The 19,305-nt window shown below is 41.7% G+C and overlaps 1 protein-coding gene across 7 annotated transcripts in view; it reads left to right on the top strand.

The window, feature by feature from the left end:
- The first annotated feature begins 6,402 nt into the window (after window positions 1-6,402).
- The window catches only part of LYPD6 (LY6/PLAUR domain containing 6), a 109,839-nt gene continuing 96,936 nt past the window's right edge, over window positions 6,403-19,305 (top strand). For 3 of the 7 annotated variants that reach the window (XM_082397252.1, XM_082397254.1, XM_082397256.1), the window contains exon 1: window positions 6,403-6,562. The gene's annotated coding sequence lies outside the window, so the exon portion shown is untranslated. The remainder of the gene's footprint in view (window positions 6,563-19,305) is intronic. The other 4 variants (XM_082397257.1, XM_082397255.1, XM_082397253.1 and 1 more) reach the window with 3 other exon arrangements.

The raw sequence follows: 19,305 nt of genomic DNA, 5'->3' as shown, positions 1-19,305 counted from the left end.
AGGGTGCTGAGGCCATGTGAGGTCTCAGAAGGAACAAGCACATGTCTGCCATGTGCACAAGTGGAGAGCGGAGAGAGTTTAAACTTGTATGTCTCAAAAATGTATACCTCTACTGAGCTTTGGGCCCTCATATCCAACTACCCCCTGGGTAACCGCATCTGGATATTCTACAACCATGCCAATCTGCACAAATTATAATTGCTCTCCTTCACCAAAGGTTTGCTAATGGATCCATCAGATTGGCCCTATGATCCTTGTTGGCACAATGTTCCAGGCAACCATTACCACCACTCAGGTTAACACGCAATTCAAGATAAACCCTCTTTGTGATCTGGCTAAGGAAATTTGCTCTGATTGTGGAGTTATAGGCATCAACAATGGGGATGAGAGAAGAAGTTGATGAAATGATGGAAACCCAACCTGTTGAAATTTTATCTCATTTTTTCTTGCCCCTGATTACGGAAGTAAGATCAGAAGCAAAAATTCATCCAGTACTAGATTATCTCAGGTACAGTGATAGACACTGGGGAAAAGAAAGGTAATGAAACTTTTAGACCTTTATGGATTCATTCTTTACAATATCCTATTTAGCTTACATATACCTGCCCATCTCTCACAACTTCCTCTCCTTAACCTCCAATATTTTAATTGTCAGATGGTAATTAGGAGACAACCTTATTTATGGGAAGAGTTACAATGTCAATTCTATGTAAGGTGGTATCTGTGTTTATGCAAAAATTGCTCCCTGATAGAAACAGATATAAAACTGATTGATGTCTTAAAGCAACTGAGGGGTCTTTGCTGGCAGCTAAAATTACTGTTTTCCTAGTAGAAAAACTGGTAGAGAAAATTGAGTTCTTATAATAAATTCCATAACTGCTTAGCTGTAAATGATTTTTCAAAGTCACTTGACTGGGCAAACTGGTTAGAATAGAAATATTTTAATAATATTTCAAAAGCTTAATGTCAACCATCAGTGTCCAATAAATGAAAATTACTTTTAGTGATACATCTGGAAATATGACGGTTTTTTGAGCCAAATTCTCTCAAGCTTTGCATAAAATCTGGATTTCTACTGTGTGCCTGTTATATAAACTTCTGATATTTGTTATAGAGAAAAAGAAGATAAACTAGACACTACTTGGAATATTGAAAAATGAGTAGAATGTTAAGACATGTTAAATTTATTGTTTGCTCATCAAGAGAAAGAAAGTGAATAATTTATTTAGGGAAACAATTTTACTTAAAGAAAGGGCAATATTTTAATAAGTAGAAAGGGGAAGGGAACATATTTTGAAATAGGAACAGCATCACTGGAATGAAAAACGTAATGTGACAAAGTAGCTACTTTGAAGGAGAAAACACTCATTTTTGTTACAGTCCTGTAAAATCCCAACTTTATCTTCATTCTTATCTGTTCACTCATTTAACTATTATTTATTGAGTACCCACTCTGTACTGGCATTGTGTAAGCCATTGGTGATATTTCAGTAAATAAGACGGTCACAGTTTCTTCTTTCACAAAGAGTGTTCAGTGGAATTTTCATTAATGATTAATTCATGCACTTATTATATTAGGTAAAATGAGGTTTAGCTCTGTGTGACAGGAAACTTGAATTAACAATGGTTTAAACAATTGTCTCATCTAAATATAGATCATCCAGGGACTTCCCTGGTGGCACAGTGGTTAAGAATCTGCCTGCCAATGCAGGGGACACGGGTTCGAGCCCTGGTCCGGGGAGATCCCACATGCCGTGGAGCAACTAAACCTGTGCACCACAACTACTGAGCCCGCGCACCTAGAGCCTGTGCTCCACAACAAGGGAAGCCACCACAATGAAAAGCCTGCACACCACAATGAAGACCCAATGCAGCCAAAAACAAATAAATAAAATAAATAAATAAATATAGATCATCCAGACCTCAAACTGTGGGTCCATCATCATAATAAACCTCAACCTTTTTATGTTGCTGCTCTGCCATTCCTAACCAGTATAGGCATTTAGATTTTGAGTCTGTTTTCTTTCATTTAGCATAGTGCATTGGGATATAGAACGTTGTTCGTATCAACAGCCCATTCCTTTTCATTATTGAGTAGTATTCCATTCTATGGATGTACTACATTTTGTTTATCTATTTCCCAGTTGAGGGACTTTGGAGTTGTTTCAAGATTTTAGTGATTAAATTGCTATAAATATTTGTTTAGAGGTTTTTGTGTGAATATAGGCCTACCATTTCACTTTGGTAACTATCTAGGAGTGGAAAATTGGGCCATATGGATAAGTGTATACTGAACTTTATAATAGCTGTGAAACTATTTTTAGAGTGGCAATACCATTGTGCATTCCCAGCAGCAATATACAAGAGTTCCAGTTGCTCTGCATCCTCATCAGAATTTGGTATCATCAGGGGTTTTTTAAACCATTATATTAAGTGTATAGCAGTATCTCATTGTGGTTTTAATTAGCATTTCATTAATGACTAGTGATACTGAGCATCTTCTCATGTGCTGCTGTCATCTGTATATCTTTTTTGGTAAAATGTCTGTTCAAATCTTTTGTCTGTTAAAGAAATTTAATTGATTATTTTCTTCTTGTTGAGTTTTGAGAGTTCTTTATATATATTGGCTACAAGTCCTGTGTCAGATATATGATTTGCAAATATTTTCTCTATGTCTTTTCATTCTGTCAACAGTTTTGTTTGCAGAGCACATGTTTTTCATTTTGATAAAGTCTAATTTATTTATTCTTTTATGGATTGTACTTTGTTTCTTAAAATTGTATATTTATATGTTAAAAGCCAAATTTATAAAAACACCAAAAGAATAAATTCCTCCTGGCACCAACAGATTATCTACAAATAGTACATTAGCTATGTCTCCTAAATGTGACATCAAACAAGAAGAAATTAGATAATTTATGCTGGGAGAACTAGATTACAGTTATGAAAAGATAAGACAAGGATCTAACAATATCAATTTTTAAAACACAGAACTAAAGACTTTTAGATTCTGTACCATTGTAGTATGTAAATACATGAAATAAAATGTTTCATGGGGGCTTCAAAAACCCATTCATTTATTCATCCATTTATTTCTTTAAAAATTTTTACTGAGCACCTACAATGAGCCAGACACTGTGTTCTGGATGACGGTACACAGATGAATATGAACGGAGATAGAACTTCGGACAAATAAATAAACAGGTTATAACACAATGTGGTAAGAACTATAGTTGGCATTTGTTCAAAGTAAACCATGCTTCTTTTTGCACAGGTGGTGGTTTCATCACACGTATCTCAGTTTACAATTATTTTTCTGTGTGACGGGCCTTAATGTTTGTTTCTCTCATGGTCTATTCCAGGAGTATAAATAACAATTTATGTTTTCTTCATAGTGGCTGGCACATAATACGAGCTGGATAAACAATCGTTGAATAAATAAAGTGCTTGCTATTGAAGTATAGAGAGGAAGAGTTGCTAAATCTGCTCCTGGGATCGCATTAAAAAAGGTGACATTTAGGGCTTCCCTGGTGGCACGGTGGTTGAGAGTCTGCCTGCTAATGCAGGGGACACGGGTTCGAGCCCTGGTCTGGGAAGATCCCACATGCCACAGAGCAACTGGGCCCGTGAGCCACAATAACTGAGCCTGCGCGTCTGGAGCCTGTGCTCCGCAACAAGAGAGGCCGCGATAGTGAGAGGCCCGCGCACCGCGATGAAGATAGTGAGAGGCCCGCGCACCGCGATGAAGAGTGGTCCCCGCTTGCCGCAACTAGAGAAAGCCCTCGCACAGAAACGAAGACCCAACATAGACAAAAATAAAATAAAATTAAATTAAATTAAATAAAAAAAAAATAAAAGATAGCATCATGTAATGGCAATTCTATAAATCTGGGTTAAAAAAAAAAAGGTGACATTTTAAGTGAGTCTTGAAGCAGAGGTAGGAACTTGCAGGTGGGGGTGGGGTGGGGTGGGGGTGGGGTGAGGCTGGGGAGGAAGAGAAGGGCAGCACGGCAGCACTGTACAGTCTTAGCCATGGGCATGTGAAGTCACACAACCCCTGTGGGAAGGACAAAGAGTCCCAGTAGGGTAGAATCATCGTATTTAGGGAAGTGTGGGAAGCAGCAGATGAAGCCGAAATGGAAGGCAGGGGTCAGGATGGGAAGGAAAGGCCTTGCCAACCAGGATAGGTTTGAACTTCATAGCGATGGAGTTGGGGAGACTGAAGGATTTTAAGCTTTTAAGTGACATGAGCAGTAGAGCAGTAAAGACTATGGCTGAAGCCCGGATAAGAGATGATAAGGATGTGGCAGTGGCAGCAGAGATGTTGAGGAGAGACAGACCTGAAAGCTATTCCAGGAGACCAAATTTATGGGACTTGGTGATTGATAAGATGTGAAGGGTAAAGTAGAAGGAGAATTTAAAGTTTTAGCTCTTCTGATGCCTGGAGAGTATCGTATGTAGGGAGTTAACATATTATTTTTTTTTCCTGAGTAATAAGTATTACATGTTCTTTAGAAAATATAGGAAAGCATAAAGAAGAAAAAAAAATCAGCTCTTATCTCAGCGCACAGAGATAACCACTGCTGATATTTTGAGTGCCTATCCTATCATTCTTCTAAAATAGATCCTAAGGATTCTATCTCCACAAGGAATTCAGAGTCTCATGAACAACATTAATATATTGAATTTAATTTTGAACCCAAATGTTAAGTTTTGACTATACTGTGAGCTGAGTCAATTTTTTTAAAAAAATCAAGTGAATTAGGTACATGAGTGGGAACTTCCGCAGAGAGAATTTCTTCCCTGGAAACTAAATAAGGGGCAGCGATGACACCCAGGACATGCCCTCATTAGTACCAGATTCTCAGAGGTGACCTGCCCAGTCACTGAGGGACATTTCCAGGTTCCGTTCCATTAATTCATGTTCAATTCATTCAATGTGCTGATCCCTGCAGGAAGGCAGCTCTGCAGCGATCACCTCCCGTGTCCAAATGTTTGGAGTGCTAATTATTTTTGCCCACTTGAACCTAGAGCTTGTGTGAACCTGTGCACATAAACTAAGTAAGAGAAAAACTTTCTGAGGTCCAGGAGCTGTGAATCAAAAACACATTATCTGAGACCCTTCCAGACAGAGGAAATGGGAGGGAAGTTAAAAAAAAGAAAGGGAAAAAGAAAAGGATATTTTTATGTTGAGAGGAGCAGGGAGAAGAAGAGTCAGGAAGATTCAGAGGACGTCTGCCTGAAAAGAAGCTCGAAGAATAGAAAAGCTAAGGAGGAGAGAAAGGGGACTCAGCGATGGACAAATGTAGCCACTGGGGCGGGCCGTCCTAGCAAAGGTAGCCTGCAGGCCAGGTACCAGGCGGAGGTGCTGCAGCTGGGGGCGAGCTCCCGGCTCCCGGACGGAATCCTTCCTCCTGACCTTCCCGGGGACCTTCCCTCGTCACGCCCGCCCCCGCCCCGGTCCTCGCCTGCCCTCAGCGGTGCTCAGAGGGTAGGCGGGTCCGCTTCCACTCTGAGGCTCTGGATTGAAAAGTCCCCGAGAGTCAAGCATGATTTACAACAGGGAAGAGAAAAATCAATACCTCCAGAGAGGTTTGGGGAGGGGGGGTGGTTACTTGAGGGAAACGTTTGGCAGAGGGTGGGAGAATTCTGCCTTGGGCTTTTCCCACCAAACCCACAACCCGACTCCCACTTCTTCACGAGGATCTGCCATCACCAACCCCGGCTCTCTCCCCCACTCCGTCGCCCGCCCCGCGGTGTGCGTCTTCTATCGCAAACGTCAGGTGGTCTAGATTTGCCCTGGGTAAGGAGCTCGACGTGCTTTTCAGCTCCGGTTCTTAGGTGCAGGGGGTTTCGCACGGCCCTGGGGGTGGCGGGGAGTAGGCTTTGGCTGGGGCCATTTCACACGGCCAGGCTTCCCCTCACTCAGCTACTGGCCAGGGTGAAGCGGGCGGCGCAGGGGGTCGCTCACAGGAAAGGGTCAGTGCAACCTGAGCAAACATTGCTAGTTTTGAACGCTCACCGCGAACGGGCTTCAAGGGCAGGTCTCACATCCTCCCGGTTTTGTCCGCGGAACTCGGCAGACTCACCCTGCCGGCCGAAGCGCGGAGCCGGGCACCCCAGCTGCGCCGGGCCGGCAGCTCCTGTCCGCTGGAGTTTGGACATTGGGCGCTCAGACCGACTCTCTCGGAGTTGGCTCGCGCGCTCCGGACCAATGAGCGCGCCCCGCACCAATGAGCGCGCCCCGCGGAGGGCTCAGCTCCCCCCCGCGCGCCCTGATTGGTCCCGCGGCCGGCTAGGCCGGGCGGGCCAGCAGCGGCTGCGGGAGGCGGCGAGCGCCCGGCGCGAATGGGAGTGGCGCGCGCCCCCCACTGCCCTGTCCCTCCCCGCCGCGTTCCCTCCTTCTTTCCCTCCCTCCCTCGCTCCCTCGCTCCCTCCTCGCACTCCCCGGCTCCGGCCGCGCGCTGGCGGGGCTCCGCATTGCACACTCCGGGGGCGCCGCAGTGTTCGTGGGATGGAGCAGCGGGCTGCCGCTGGCGGCCGGAATCCGCGTGCAGCCCGGGTGAGTAGAGGCGGGCTTCCCGGGAGAGCACAAAAGGAAACGGGGCTCCTGCCAGCGGCCCGAGCTTATGCGGGGCCTGGGCCAACCACGGAGTGGGCTGAGTCCCTGGAACTACCCAGTGCTAGGACAGTCTTTCCCCCCACCGCCCCTGGCCCGCAGAGCTGGTGTCCTCGCTTCTGCATCCCGCTCCGGTGTTTTGCCCCCGAGTGGGCAGTCCGCACTGCGCGCAGCCTGGGAAGGTCCGGAGAGGCGTGTGTGCGTGTGTGTAGTGCTGGTGCTCTGGGGGTGGGATGAAAATGTCAGGAGCTGCCAAGTTCAACGCTGGAGGAATCTTTCCCAAGAGTAATTCGTCACCTTCCCAGGGCCAAGCGTGCGTCCACCAGGAACTCCAGCCGGAGGGAGAACCGGGGAGGCGGAGTGGCAGCGCCCCACATGTTGCTGCGGGGCGGGCGGGGGGTGGCGGTGGGCGGCGGCCGTGGCCCGGCTGCGCCCACCCAGAACCGCTGCCGTGGGGCGGTGAGCTGGGGCGCTTCCAGCCGTCGCGCTAACGCGCAAGGCCCTCCGACCGCCCACTATGGGGGTTCGGCGAGGTGGCGTTCGCCCACGGAGCCAGAGCTTCGCCTGGGCTTGACTTGGCGACCCGCTTTTCTCTCCAGTAAGAGCAGTTCCATTGATTACATTTGGCTAAACAGTCTATTTTAGCCTAAAGCTCTGTATTGGTCGGTCTATCTGACTCTCTCTGACCCCCGCCGCGATCTCACCAGCTCCACTCCCCCAACCCCTGCCTCGACCCTACTCCACACAGTGAGGTTCAAAACTTGATGTTTGAGTATGATTGTATCCGGCGTGGTCCCTGGCATCTCAAGTGTCACAATCATTTGTCATTTCCTAGGGGACTCCAAGGACTTGTTGTAATTGGGGGGGGGGGGGGGGCGGGGCGGGACATTGAGGAGGAAGCAACTCTTTGGTAGGGAATTAGTTGGTAGAATAGCGTTGACCTCCCAGAGCATATGACAGAAAGAATGTTAAGCTTCTCCCTCTGGTAACTCACCCAAGGTGTGACCTCCAAAATTCAGTTTTCTTTGTGGGAGGCTAGGGAGTTTAGATTCTCCAGGGGGAAGGTTATTTCTTGTTAAATTGACTTACAGTGACATATGCTCTGTTCTGCTCTTCTCTGGCCAGCCATTGCAGATGCCTTGATATTATTAGGGCAATTCCCTTAAAGCCATTACATTTTCTTACTCGAAGTAGCTCTTTAAATTTTTAGATCTGCACCCTTTTTCTCTAGAAGACATTAATGGTTACTGTATATGTGCTCATGTGTACCAAGTTTGCAAAAGATATTTGTGCAATCATACATGAAATGGCTTAATACACATTTATGGTAAACCCATTTAAATGTAAAACATCTGTCTGTTTTCAAGTTTAGTCTCCTCCTTGACCAAAGGCACCAGACTGAAACAGGACTTAAAAGAGGCTTCCTTGTTTAAAAAGAGGTTTTACAGAACTCTAGTCCTGAAAGCAAACAGTAAGCTTTCGAGCTTGTAGGCACACAAAGCCTGTTAAAAATTGTGAATTAGTTTTTTGGGGTTAAAAATATCAGAAATGCTTCCAGACCAAAAAGGGTAGCTACAATGCATAGGTCTACATTTTGAAGCTGTTGACAGTCTTTATAAGATGAATGTTTATAGCACAGAATGCATAAACGGGACTGATTATAGCAAATAATGCCAAGTAAAAAACCATACTTTGCATCATATGTACAGTTTACATGGCACATTGAGATCTACTATTAAAGTATCTGTGAGGAATTCACCCTGATTTTACAGGTGGGACAACTGAGGCTCTCAGAGGTTGAGTGACTTTTCCAAGGTGAATAGCAGAGTTCAAGTCAAATTATTTTTCCAAGTTCTTCCCTCCCTTGCTCCCTCCCTTCCTTTCTTCATGCTGGGCTTCCTTCTTTCCTAGTTCTAATTTCTGTACCTCTTTTTACTATTCAGCACATTCTGGACCATTATGTACCATTCCCAAAAGGCTTTGCTCTCTGCAAAGTACCACTTAGCTCCCTGTAAGGTGAGGGCTGATAAACATTTAAGGAGAAAGCTAATAATGGATTTTAAGGAACTATCCTTTTCCAAGGGGCATATTATTTTTATTAATGAGTTGTTAAATATACAAGTAATCAAAACCCTAAAGAATGATGTCCTTATGGTAGTGCTTCAGAAAAATCAAGTGACTAGTAGTGGCATAGATGTTTGAGAAATATGTAAGTCTCCCTACTCTATAAGCAGAAACTCCTCATAAGTTCAATAGACAATTACAATGAAGCTCTAATAAATGATTATTTCATTAGTGTCATTTGAATTTTAAAAAGAATTGACAAAACAGATTACTTAAATAAACCCAGAGCCACTCCGGAAAAAAAAAAAAAAAACTCACTCATCAAAAGTCCTGAAATCCTCATTAACTAGTTTACAAATGCAACAGAAGACATTGATTAAAGAGAAATCATGTTTTCACTTGCATAGCTAGCAATAAGGGGCTTACAGCTATCTGCCTATCTGATTATTTATTAAAAACCCATCATTTGCACATCTTTTCTTGGAAAACTATTGCTCATGATCTTTATTTATGACATTGCATAATATTTTTTAAGATGAGTAGAATTAATTTTGTTTGGATTAATGTAGGTAGAAATATTTGAAGGGTCAGTTTATTAAATTAAGCCCCTGAAGGGTGACAGATCCCAAGCACACTAAAAATGAGATGGCCAAAAATGAATGTGGAAAAATTCTTGCAATGGAGTCCCAAAATAATAATGAAAGACTCTTACATACTGTGAAAGGAGAATTGTGGAAATACTTGGCTTACATTGTACCAAACAGATACTCAGAGATAAAAAGAGAACACAGTGTAAATGAATTCTTTGCTTCTGCTTTGGCTGAGTAATATTCTTATACCCAGGCTTTCTCAGGCAATAAACACACTGGAGGTAATAGATCAAGAAATGGCAAGTGCTCAGGATATTCCAGACCCGATCAACAGACTAGATACTAAATCACCAAGACGGCCATCACGTAAGTGTGTTGAACCTTAGTGTGTAAATGACAGCTCTCTGGGGCATTGGCTGGCGGCCTTGCGGGGCTTTTGTCAGGGGAGGAGTTTCAGGGGGGACCCTGCAGCCATCAGGCCAGATCCATGTCCCTAGAGATCAGTATTCAAAGTGAACACAGATTACAGTAGTACAACTTATTTTGGAGAAAGGGGGAATAATGTATTAGAGTTTAAGGAGGAAATATATTTGTGGCCAAAGTGTTGCCCAAAATATGATATTTTTAAACTTTCAGAAAGCCTGACTGGATTTCAAATCCTGGTTCCTCCCTATTCATGAATTTTTTTTTTTGACCAAGAAACAAGAAACAGAGAGTGGAGATAGACACTTCTCTGAGTGGACAAATAAGGTCTTCCAGGAATTAGTTTGGGAATGGTTTTATTTAAACTTTTATAAATATCTGTAGATGGTATGTAGTTCTTATGGGTAAGTGGAAACTACACTGATAAAGTTGAACCATAGGAATAACTAAAAAGACGGCCTAAATGGGAAGAAAAATAATAGAAGATTAAAGTCAAAATGGAAGATTGAAGATAAGTGTACTTGGGAAAAGCAATCTCAAGTACATTTATAGGAGATGGTTTTGGATTCCATTCCCATCAGAGGTCAACATAGCTGGATAATATTCTCTCAGCTTCCTTAAAAAAAAAAGTGTGTCCACCAAGTTAAAGTTAATGTTAAGAAAAGGATATAAAATTCTATATTAGTGTGATACCATTAAAAGTGTGTAGTTGAGTTAGTTTGTATAAATCCTCTTAACGTATCTGTTCGTCTATCTATTATAGAAGGAAATGCATCAATACATGAAGCTGGTATGTCTTGTAACAACTCCGTAGACAAAGCTTCCAGGATCCCATAAGAGATGTGCCCAGTTTCCAGAGCCAGGGCCTTCAGAGAAGCCCCAAGTATGATGTCCCCATCAGATAATTTTAGTTTTCTCTCAGTCTACCAATTAGGGGTAGGGGTCATAGTTATAACTGGTGGCTAGCTACCATATCTAGTAGCCTAACTGACATTTTTACCCTTATGAGGTTGCTACAAAGGAAGAGCTATACAGATACTGGAAGTCAAATTCTCATGCACACAGTTACATATACAGTGAACTTGGATTATTTTTCCTGAAAATACAAAACTAGAACTAGAACACATCTGTTGATATTTGAAAGCAAGGGGGTTCAGACAGGAAGTAATAAGCTCAAAGACTATGTAATACCCTCATCTCCTGTCCTGCATCCCACTTGCTCATCCTTACTCTCTCTTTTGCCGAGAGGGGCTGCAGGCTAAAATTAAAAATAGATTCCAAAAAACATTCAGGTGTATGCATGAATGATTACCACATCCTGGATTGTTAGGCAGAACAGAAGTATTGGGCGTGAAATCTTCATCTTTTTGTAGACCTTTTAGAAGCCATAGATATAAGAATTCTTAAAGCCAAGATTGTCCTATCTTTGACATTTTTAAAAAAAAAAATCATGATTGTTACTTGAGTTATCAAAACAAGTATCTCTAAGCATTCAAAATGATTAAATAACAATACAGTTAATGTGTTTGGGTGGTAGGATTTTGGATAAACATTTTCAAAAATATATTTCTTAATATTTTTATGCCCTAAAAAGCAGGATAAAGATTGCATTATTCTCATCCCATTTTCCCCCCTTTTCAAAAAGTACCAAATTGTATATAAACTAGCAAATGTACACATTATTTGTTTCCATCAAGACATCTAGAAATACTCGTTTCTTTATGCCATTAAAGCAATTTAGATAATATATACACTTACTTGCACTTATAATAATAGCATTTATTACTCTACTTTTTATTTGTATGGCTTTTCATCTGCAGGACTCTACCTGCTTATGAGGGATTATGCTAATCTTCCATTGGCAGAGAGGGCAGTGTAGAGCAATGATAGAGGCCTGGGATTTCCCATGTTGTAATTCTGGCCCTGCCAGTTGCCAACTGTGTGACCTTAGGCAAGTTATTTAGTTTCTTCCAGTTTTAACTGGTGACCGTTAACTAGCTGACTGACCTTTAGCAAGTTAGGCACCCAGTGTTTGGGCTTCATCTGCTTCAACTATAAAATCAAGGGGTTGCACTAATTAAACTTTAAATTCCTAGGTGAGGAGGAACCAACATATATTTTTTGACATTTAAAACTACCCAATAATGCTGATGGTTTTGAGCAACTAGAAGTGTGGCATAATGTTGGTATTTAGAACAAACTAAGTTAACAAGACAGAGTTCTTGGAGATCTATAATAAAAAATTTAAAATATCTAGCATATCTCCCTGGAATTTGTTCTTTTCTTGCTATGTAGATCTTTCATGTTCTTTCGACTTGATTGTCCATGCGGAATACATTTAATTTCTTAGAACTTTTTATCTTGAAGATAAAAAAGTTGACTTTCAAGTGTTCTAAAAATGTTAACTCTTAAAAATACTGACTTTAATAGAAGTAATATTCTGAATTTATGTAAGGTCTTTCTGTACAAGATCAAAGGAATGGTATTAGAAGTACATGGTTTTCCTTTTATGTATAACTTCATAGAAGGATTTTCCTTTATGGAATTCTTTAAATTCATATTCCCAGTCACCCAACCGAATGAATGCACAGAAACTTTTGTAGCAATTCTGACTTGTTCTTGGTCAGATGTGTCCTTAGTCAGGAGTGTCCTTTTATCCAGTATTTCCCAATTGACAATTGTTTTTAAACCTTCAAGGCCTAGTTCAAATGCAGTCTCCCCAAAGAAGCCTTTTCTCCTCATTTACATCAGTGTAAATTTTCCTCTTTTACGTATACCTGTACTTTGTACTAACTTACTGTTCTTTACATTCTAGCTTATTTACATCATGTCTTATTTCTCTTGAATGCTGGCATGAGTATATTGTCTTGCACAGAGTAAGCCTTCAAAGAATATGTTGAATAGACTTACTACTTTCATAGAGAAAAAGCTGTAAAGGTTGGGGGTGGGCTGGGGGGTAGGGGAGGGGAGGGGGATCACAGGAGATTGATTTAGATGGAAGGGATAGGTTTGGGTTTTGTAGTTTATGACAATTGCCATCTAAGTTTAGTCTCTGGATGTCCACCAAGAACAAGTAAATATCACAAGCTGTGACTGTTCTCCTCAGAGACACTTCGCTGCTTTTGTTTCCTAGGAATACCTTCTAGATATTGAGGGTCTTTACTGAATAGACTCTAAGCCATCAATCACCATGACCTAGGACTTGGGCAAGTTAGATTTGCCATCTTCCCACCTGGAAATAAAAAGCTGGCTGTTTCACACTTTCATACTAAGCTGTACTGTGCTTTTTAGAAGTATATAGATAATTTCTGTTAAACAAAAAACAACAGAAAGGTTCAAGGAAGAAAATAATCATTTCTCTTCCCATCACCCAGATTTAATTATTCGTATGTAATCTCTTACTACCTTAATAGCATTCTTTTTTTTTTAATTCTCAATTTTACTTTTTTATGTCGTTTTGATTTTTTTTTTTTTTTTAAGTTTTAAATTATTTATTTATTTATTTATTTTTGGCTGTGTTGGGTCTTCGTTTCTGTGCGAGGGCTTCCTCTAATTGCAGCAAGTGGGGCCACTCTTCATCGCGGTGTGCGGGCCTCTCACTATTGCGGCCTTTCTTGTTGCGGAGCACAGGCTCCAGACGCGCAGGCTCAGTAGTTGTGGCTCACGGGCCCAGTTGCTCCGCGGCATGTGGGATCTTCCCGGACCAGGGCCCGAACCCGTGTCCCCTGCATTGGCAGGCAGATTCTCAACCACTGCGCCACCAGGGAAGCCCCTGGGCTGATGCTTTTTAAACAGAGAGCTAGACAAGGCTAGATCTGTTTAGTCTCTAATAGCCAGGATTCTTCTTCCTGTTCCATTGTCATAGGTTGGAATCACAGCCAGCTGACTTAAAATGTTGTTTTGGGGGCACCAGGTGAGATGTGGCTGGATCAGCATCAACTCCACCCAGTTCTGAGAAATAACTCAGAGTTCATTTTCTACTGTTGCCAATATTGTTATTCTTTGGTAGAGCCAAACCAGGCAAGTAAAAATCAACAGGATGCAAGAGATATTTTTCCCATCAAAGCTATTCAGAGGCTCAACTTTCCAAATGAAAGGCAATACATATCATATAATGGAATAGCGATTTAAAGAGAGGTACTGTTTGTAATGGTACTTTCTTCTCAGCTTGGGAACTATGTCAGAGAGACCTTTGCTAGAAGGGGTAATTTTCAGCTAGGCCAAGCAAGTTCAAGAAATGTTGAATGCTGTAGCACCTAGAAGACATTGCAGGCAAGTGGGTAAACTCATTTCCTACAGTTTCTGGGAGGTTTTGACATTGCAGGAGGGTTTCACATCTCTCCTGGAACAGTTTCCTGCATAAGGTTGAACATGGGAAATGGAAAGAAGAGAAAGAGTACAGAAAAGAAGGAGCTGGAGGACTTACAATAAGGAAAGGATCACCTGCTTTATAACCGATTGAAGAAAACTTTCCAGTCCTATCTGATTCCGATCTTATCTGGGGAAGCCCTAAAATGTACAGAAATAAATTTGAGGAGAGCCACAAAGCTCTATTTGCCTTACGTTATCTGCTGTGTTCCTGCTGCAGCCTCCATTAGGGCCACTCGGGTGCTGAGTCATAGTCTCAACTGTAGCGTCTAAAAGATTACTGTTAAAAGGCTTCCCTGAGGGGAAGCACGTGCTGGCTGTTGAATGAATCCAAGCTGGTTAACAGCTGCGTATTGGTCAAGTAGGCAAGTAAAAGTTGAGGGAATCTAAGTCTCCAAGGGGACCGAGACAGAGACACAGAAGAGGCAACGATTTTGTGGTGAGGTATGGGTGGAAACGAAAGATGTTGGGATCTTTGCTTATTTCCCACTTGTAATCTAAACTCTCATCAGGCTATTTGCTGAATTATCAACCGCCAATTCCTTACCAGATTTTGGCCAAGCCAGTTAACTTCTTTGAATGTCTGTTTCCTCATTTGTAAAATGACTGTACACGATCAGCCCTTCTAGAGCAGGATCTGCAGGAAGAGACACTGGTTCCTTGGGATGCTGAGGGAAATAAAAGTACAATGGTCAAAAGTGTTTGGGAAACAATGGGTGAAATGCTTTACAATTGCAAGACTTTTCAGAACTTTTAGTAAGTAAATGATCATTCTAAATACCTGAAAAGTTGGTATACTCTGGTGAAAACCAAACCTGTTTGACAATGGAACCCATTTTGAAGGTGCATCTTTTGGGTCAGTGTTCTGTGCAACACCAAATATTGGACTAGCTTTGTCTGAGGTCCTTCTGGGTTTTAAATTCTGTGAATCTACAGTTACATAGTATGTCTCTCTTCCTGTTTCTTTTCTAGCTAGCCCCTTGCCTCTTATCTTGAAGAATTTTTATGTTGTATAAACCTTTTGATCAAAAATGTACTCTGTTAGAAAATCCCTGCATCTACTTTAAGAAGACACTGAGAGAGCGCAAACTTGCAAGCTATGCACATTCCCTTAACTTTTGTATTTTAGACTACATAAAGTCACAGAGAGTCAAAACACAAATAATGAATTCCCCAAATACACACACGCACACACCCTAACAAAAATATTGAAACGTTTATTAATAGAGAGGGGATAATATTTCATACAGGAACAATTTATAAAAGACTGTTCATTCTGACAGAGGCATTTCTGAGCAAAGCGGTGCAATTAATCACAGAGCTGTAGCATAAATATGAAAAGATGAATACTGAACGTATACAAAATGTGCACTGTTCTTCCCTTCATCTTCAGGATTACAGAAGACGTTTATCACACATCGCCTCACCAACACCAATCTTGGATTTTCTATTTGGCTCCTGCCAGATTCACCCTTTGCTGGACGAGGAGCTAGTAAAAGTGGGAGTGTTTTGAGGAGGGAGTGGCAGCAGAAGTTCAGGGCACAGCGTGGCTGGGTCTGGATTGTGCCTCCTCTTGCTGAAATAGCTCCCCTTCCAGAGGTTGTTGGGGATACAGGGAAACAGGGCGTAACTCTGGGTTAGAAAGAGAGAATAAGTATTCCCAATGCCTGTTTTTCATATTGTCATCATTGTACTTTGTGAATTCTCTACAGTTAGAATAATCTAAATCTCTACAGGTAACCTATAGCAGACAACTTGCAGTGGGCTATGAGTTCAGTTTTCTTGATACGTTTTTAAAGAGATAATTTTTTAGATAATGTTAGGATACAAAAGCCAAAATATGATAATAATTTCCCTTTTACAATTAAATTAAATTTACATGTTACACTGTTTCTAAAGTTTGGTTGTCTATCCTCCACCCTTATTTAAAATTTTTAAGAATCTTTGTCAAATGTTCTGTTATTTGAATTCAAGCTTATCTCGGACGAAACATCAATATTCCTATTTAGTTTTTCTTGTCTTGTTAAAAAAGTTGGAATTAGTTGTACACATTTAATTATATCTTTATACTCTAAATTGAGTTTTGAAATTTGGTGAACAATTTGTAACTATTTTTTTCCCAAGTGATAATATACATATTATAATATTGGCTTGATTCATAAGACTTTCCTCACCTCCTTGCACTGACTCCACAAGGATTCCAAGCTGTGCTGTGCCTAGATTTTTGAATTCAGCTTTCTCATTTTTAGAGGCTGCCTTTTCTCTTCCCTTAAACATACGAACAGAGCTTTTAGTTCATTGCGCATTGCAAGCCCTGACACAGACTAGGTGCTCAGCAGATACCTGATGAGCAGAGATTCTCCCTTGTCCATCAGTGTTTGCTGAATAAATGAACAGATTAGTTAACGAGCAGTGCTTCCTGTTAATTGTCACCGCTGTCATTCCAGTAATGTAACCATTACCTACCATACAAGGCTATTTTTCTTAACAATTAAAAGTAAGTTTTTTATAACCCACAACATGATGCTAATTAGTGTTTAATGTTCATTTTCCTGCTTCGAAAGATACTCAGATAAAAGAATTCTACTCAGAAAGTTTTGCACAGATTTCACGAAACCGAACAGATATAGTTGGTTCTGTACCACAGAAGCTCAATGAACTTTGGAGGAGACCCGAGTCTTCTCACATAGGAATGAGATGCTCTCTGTGGGACTGAACCCAAGTGCCTTAAAACCACTAAGTAGGGTTTGTTTTGGCGTGTTACAGCATTCCCCCTTTGGAATGTTCAGTCAGTTTAGGGATGCTGATTTCCATAAAGCTTTCAGCATAAACTTCATCTTATGTGAAAAAGAATTTGGTTTGCATTTGGTCTGTACTTGATTGTTGATGCTTTATACGCTGTACTCTGGATGTGTAGAAAGATTGAGTCTTCCTAGCCATTTTTTAGGCTTCTTTTTTTTTTTCCATGGGTTAGGTTTTTTTTTTTTTAAAAGAGCTCCTGACTTATTTATTTATTTATTTATTTATTTTATTATTATTATTATTTTTTTGGCTGTGTTGGGTCTTCGTTTCTATGCAAGGGCTTTCTCTAGTTGTGGCAAGCGGGGGCCACTCTTCATCGCGGTGCGCGGGCCTCTCACTGTCACGGCCCCTCGTGTTGCGGAGCACAGGCTCCAGACGCACAGGCTCAGTAGTTGTGGCTCACGGGCCTAGTTGCTCCGCGGCATGTGGGATCTTCCCAGACCAGGGCTCGTACCCGTGTCCCCTGCATTGGCAGGCAGATTCTCAACCACTGCGCCACCAGGGAAGCCCCAATTTTTAGACTCCTTGACTAGTAAGTCTCCTTCGTTAAAGATTAGTTGTTTGAAAAAGGAAACAGACTCACAGATATAGAGAACAAACAAACAGTGGTTACCAGTGGGGAGAGGGAGTGGGGGAGGGGAAAGACAGGGGTAGGGGATTGAGGTACAAACTATTATGTATAAAATAAATAAGCTACAAGGTTATATTGCTCAACACAGGGACTATAGCTAGTATTTTATAATAACTATAAATGCAGTATAACCTTTAAAAATTGTGAATCACTATGTTGTACACCTGTACCATATAATATTGTATGTCAGCTATAGCTCAATAAAGAAAAGAGATGATAGGGTACCTACATCCTTCTCTTTTGAAACAGGAGGGGGGAAGTCTCCTACTTTCTCTGTTGCTTTCCTCCAATATCCGTAATTTCCTACCAATTTGTCTAGGGCTTTACCAGCATCACCACTTGGCAAAGTGAAGTTGATTTATTAAAAGCACTTGCTTATTTTAATAATCAAGCTAATGACAAAAGAACTCAAATGACTTGTTTTGGGGCTTGGCATTGAAGTTGATTTTATTTGCTGTAATCTACCCAACAAATGACAGTACTAAGGTTTCCTTTCCCATCTTTTTTGGGCAGGTGTTTGTGTCATTTTTTTTGGCAGCACTGAAGAAACTGTCTCTTACTGAGCTTTAGTTTGAATAGCTTTGAAATCTTGAAAAAATAGTTACATCTTTTAGTACTGCATCAACACTGTCTACATTTAACGTGTCCCAAAATTTGAATGAATGAATATTTTATACTTGCCAATGCAAACACGGCAATAATTAAGCAACAAGTACTTCTTTTCTTGGCCCTACCCAAAGATATAAAAAGAAAGGGTAAGACATGGGAACTGTCCTCATAGAACTTGGAATGGCTTCTCTCTCTGTCTTGAAATATTTGAGAACGAACTCATGCCAATCACAGTTCAAGGTGGAAACACAATAGTGAATGAAATAATAAGCAAAAGCCTCTGGGGCTCAAGCAGTAAATAAGACTTACAAAAATCCCTGTCCTCATAGAGCTTACATTCTAGAGGGGTAGGGGCAGAAGATAAGGACATAAACAAGAAAATATGTGGTATGCCAGATGGTGATAAGTGCTATGGAGAAACTAAAGTGGGGAAGAGGGTGAGGGAATGTCAGAGGTGAGTGGGAGGCAGTTGGCAACTTTAAATATAGTGGTCATGGAGACCCTGCTGTGAAGGTGTCACGTGAGCACCTAGATGAGGTAAGAGAGAGAGCCTTGGGGACCTCTGCAGGAAAAGCCTTCCAGGCAGAAATGCAAAGGTGCTACAGTGGCATCATGAAGTCACTGGCTCTCAAAACAGCAAGGAGACCAGTGGTGGGAGTGGAATAAGCTGGGGGGAGAGTAGTAAAAGGTCAGAGACATAAGGCGGCAGCCCTTCCATCAGGCAGAGCCTTTAGAAGTTATCTGGGAGATGTTTCCTCCTTCCCTCCCTCTTCCTTCCCCCCTTCCTTCCCCTCTTCCTTCCTTCCTCCCTCCTTCCCTCCCTCTCTTTCTCTCTCTTTCTCTCTTTCTTTCTTCCTTCCTTCCTTTCTTCCTTTCTTGGGACTGAGTGAGTTGGGGAGCCATTGGCAGAATTTGCACCAAGGAATGACCTGATTAAATGTATGATTTAAAAGATCACTGGCTACTGTAAGAATCAATAATAGGAGGGAGGGGGCAAGGCTGAAGGAGGCTACTGCAGTAATCCAGAGGGTACTGGCTAAGACCCAGGTGGTTGCAGTAGAGGTGGTATAAAGGGGCATCCTTTGTCTGCTTGGAAAGAGTGGAGGAGACAGGATTTACTGAGGGGTAGGATGTGGGGCATGAGTGAGAAAGCAGAGTCCAAGATGGTTCCAAGGTTTGGGACCAGATAACTGAAAGGG

Source organism: Balaenoptera borealis, assembly GCF_965194805.1.
Source record: "Balaenoptera borealis genome assembly, chromosome: 6".
Classification (NCBI taxonomy): domain Eukaryota; kingdom Metazoa; phylum Chordata; class Mammalia; order Artiodactyla; family Balaenopteridae; genus Balaenoptera; species Balaenoptera borealis.
The sequence above is the reverse complement of the archived record's forward strand: the minus strand, read 5'-3'. Positions and strand labels throughout refer to the sequence as shown.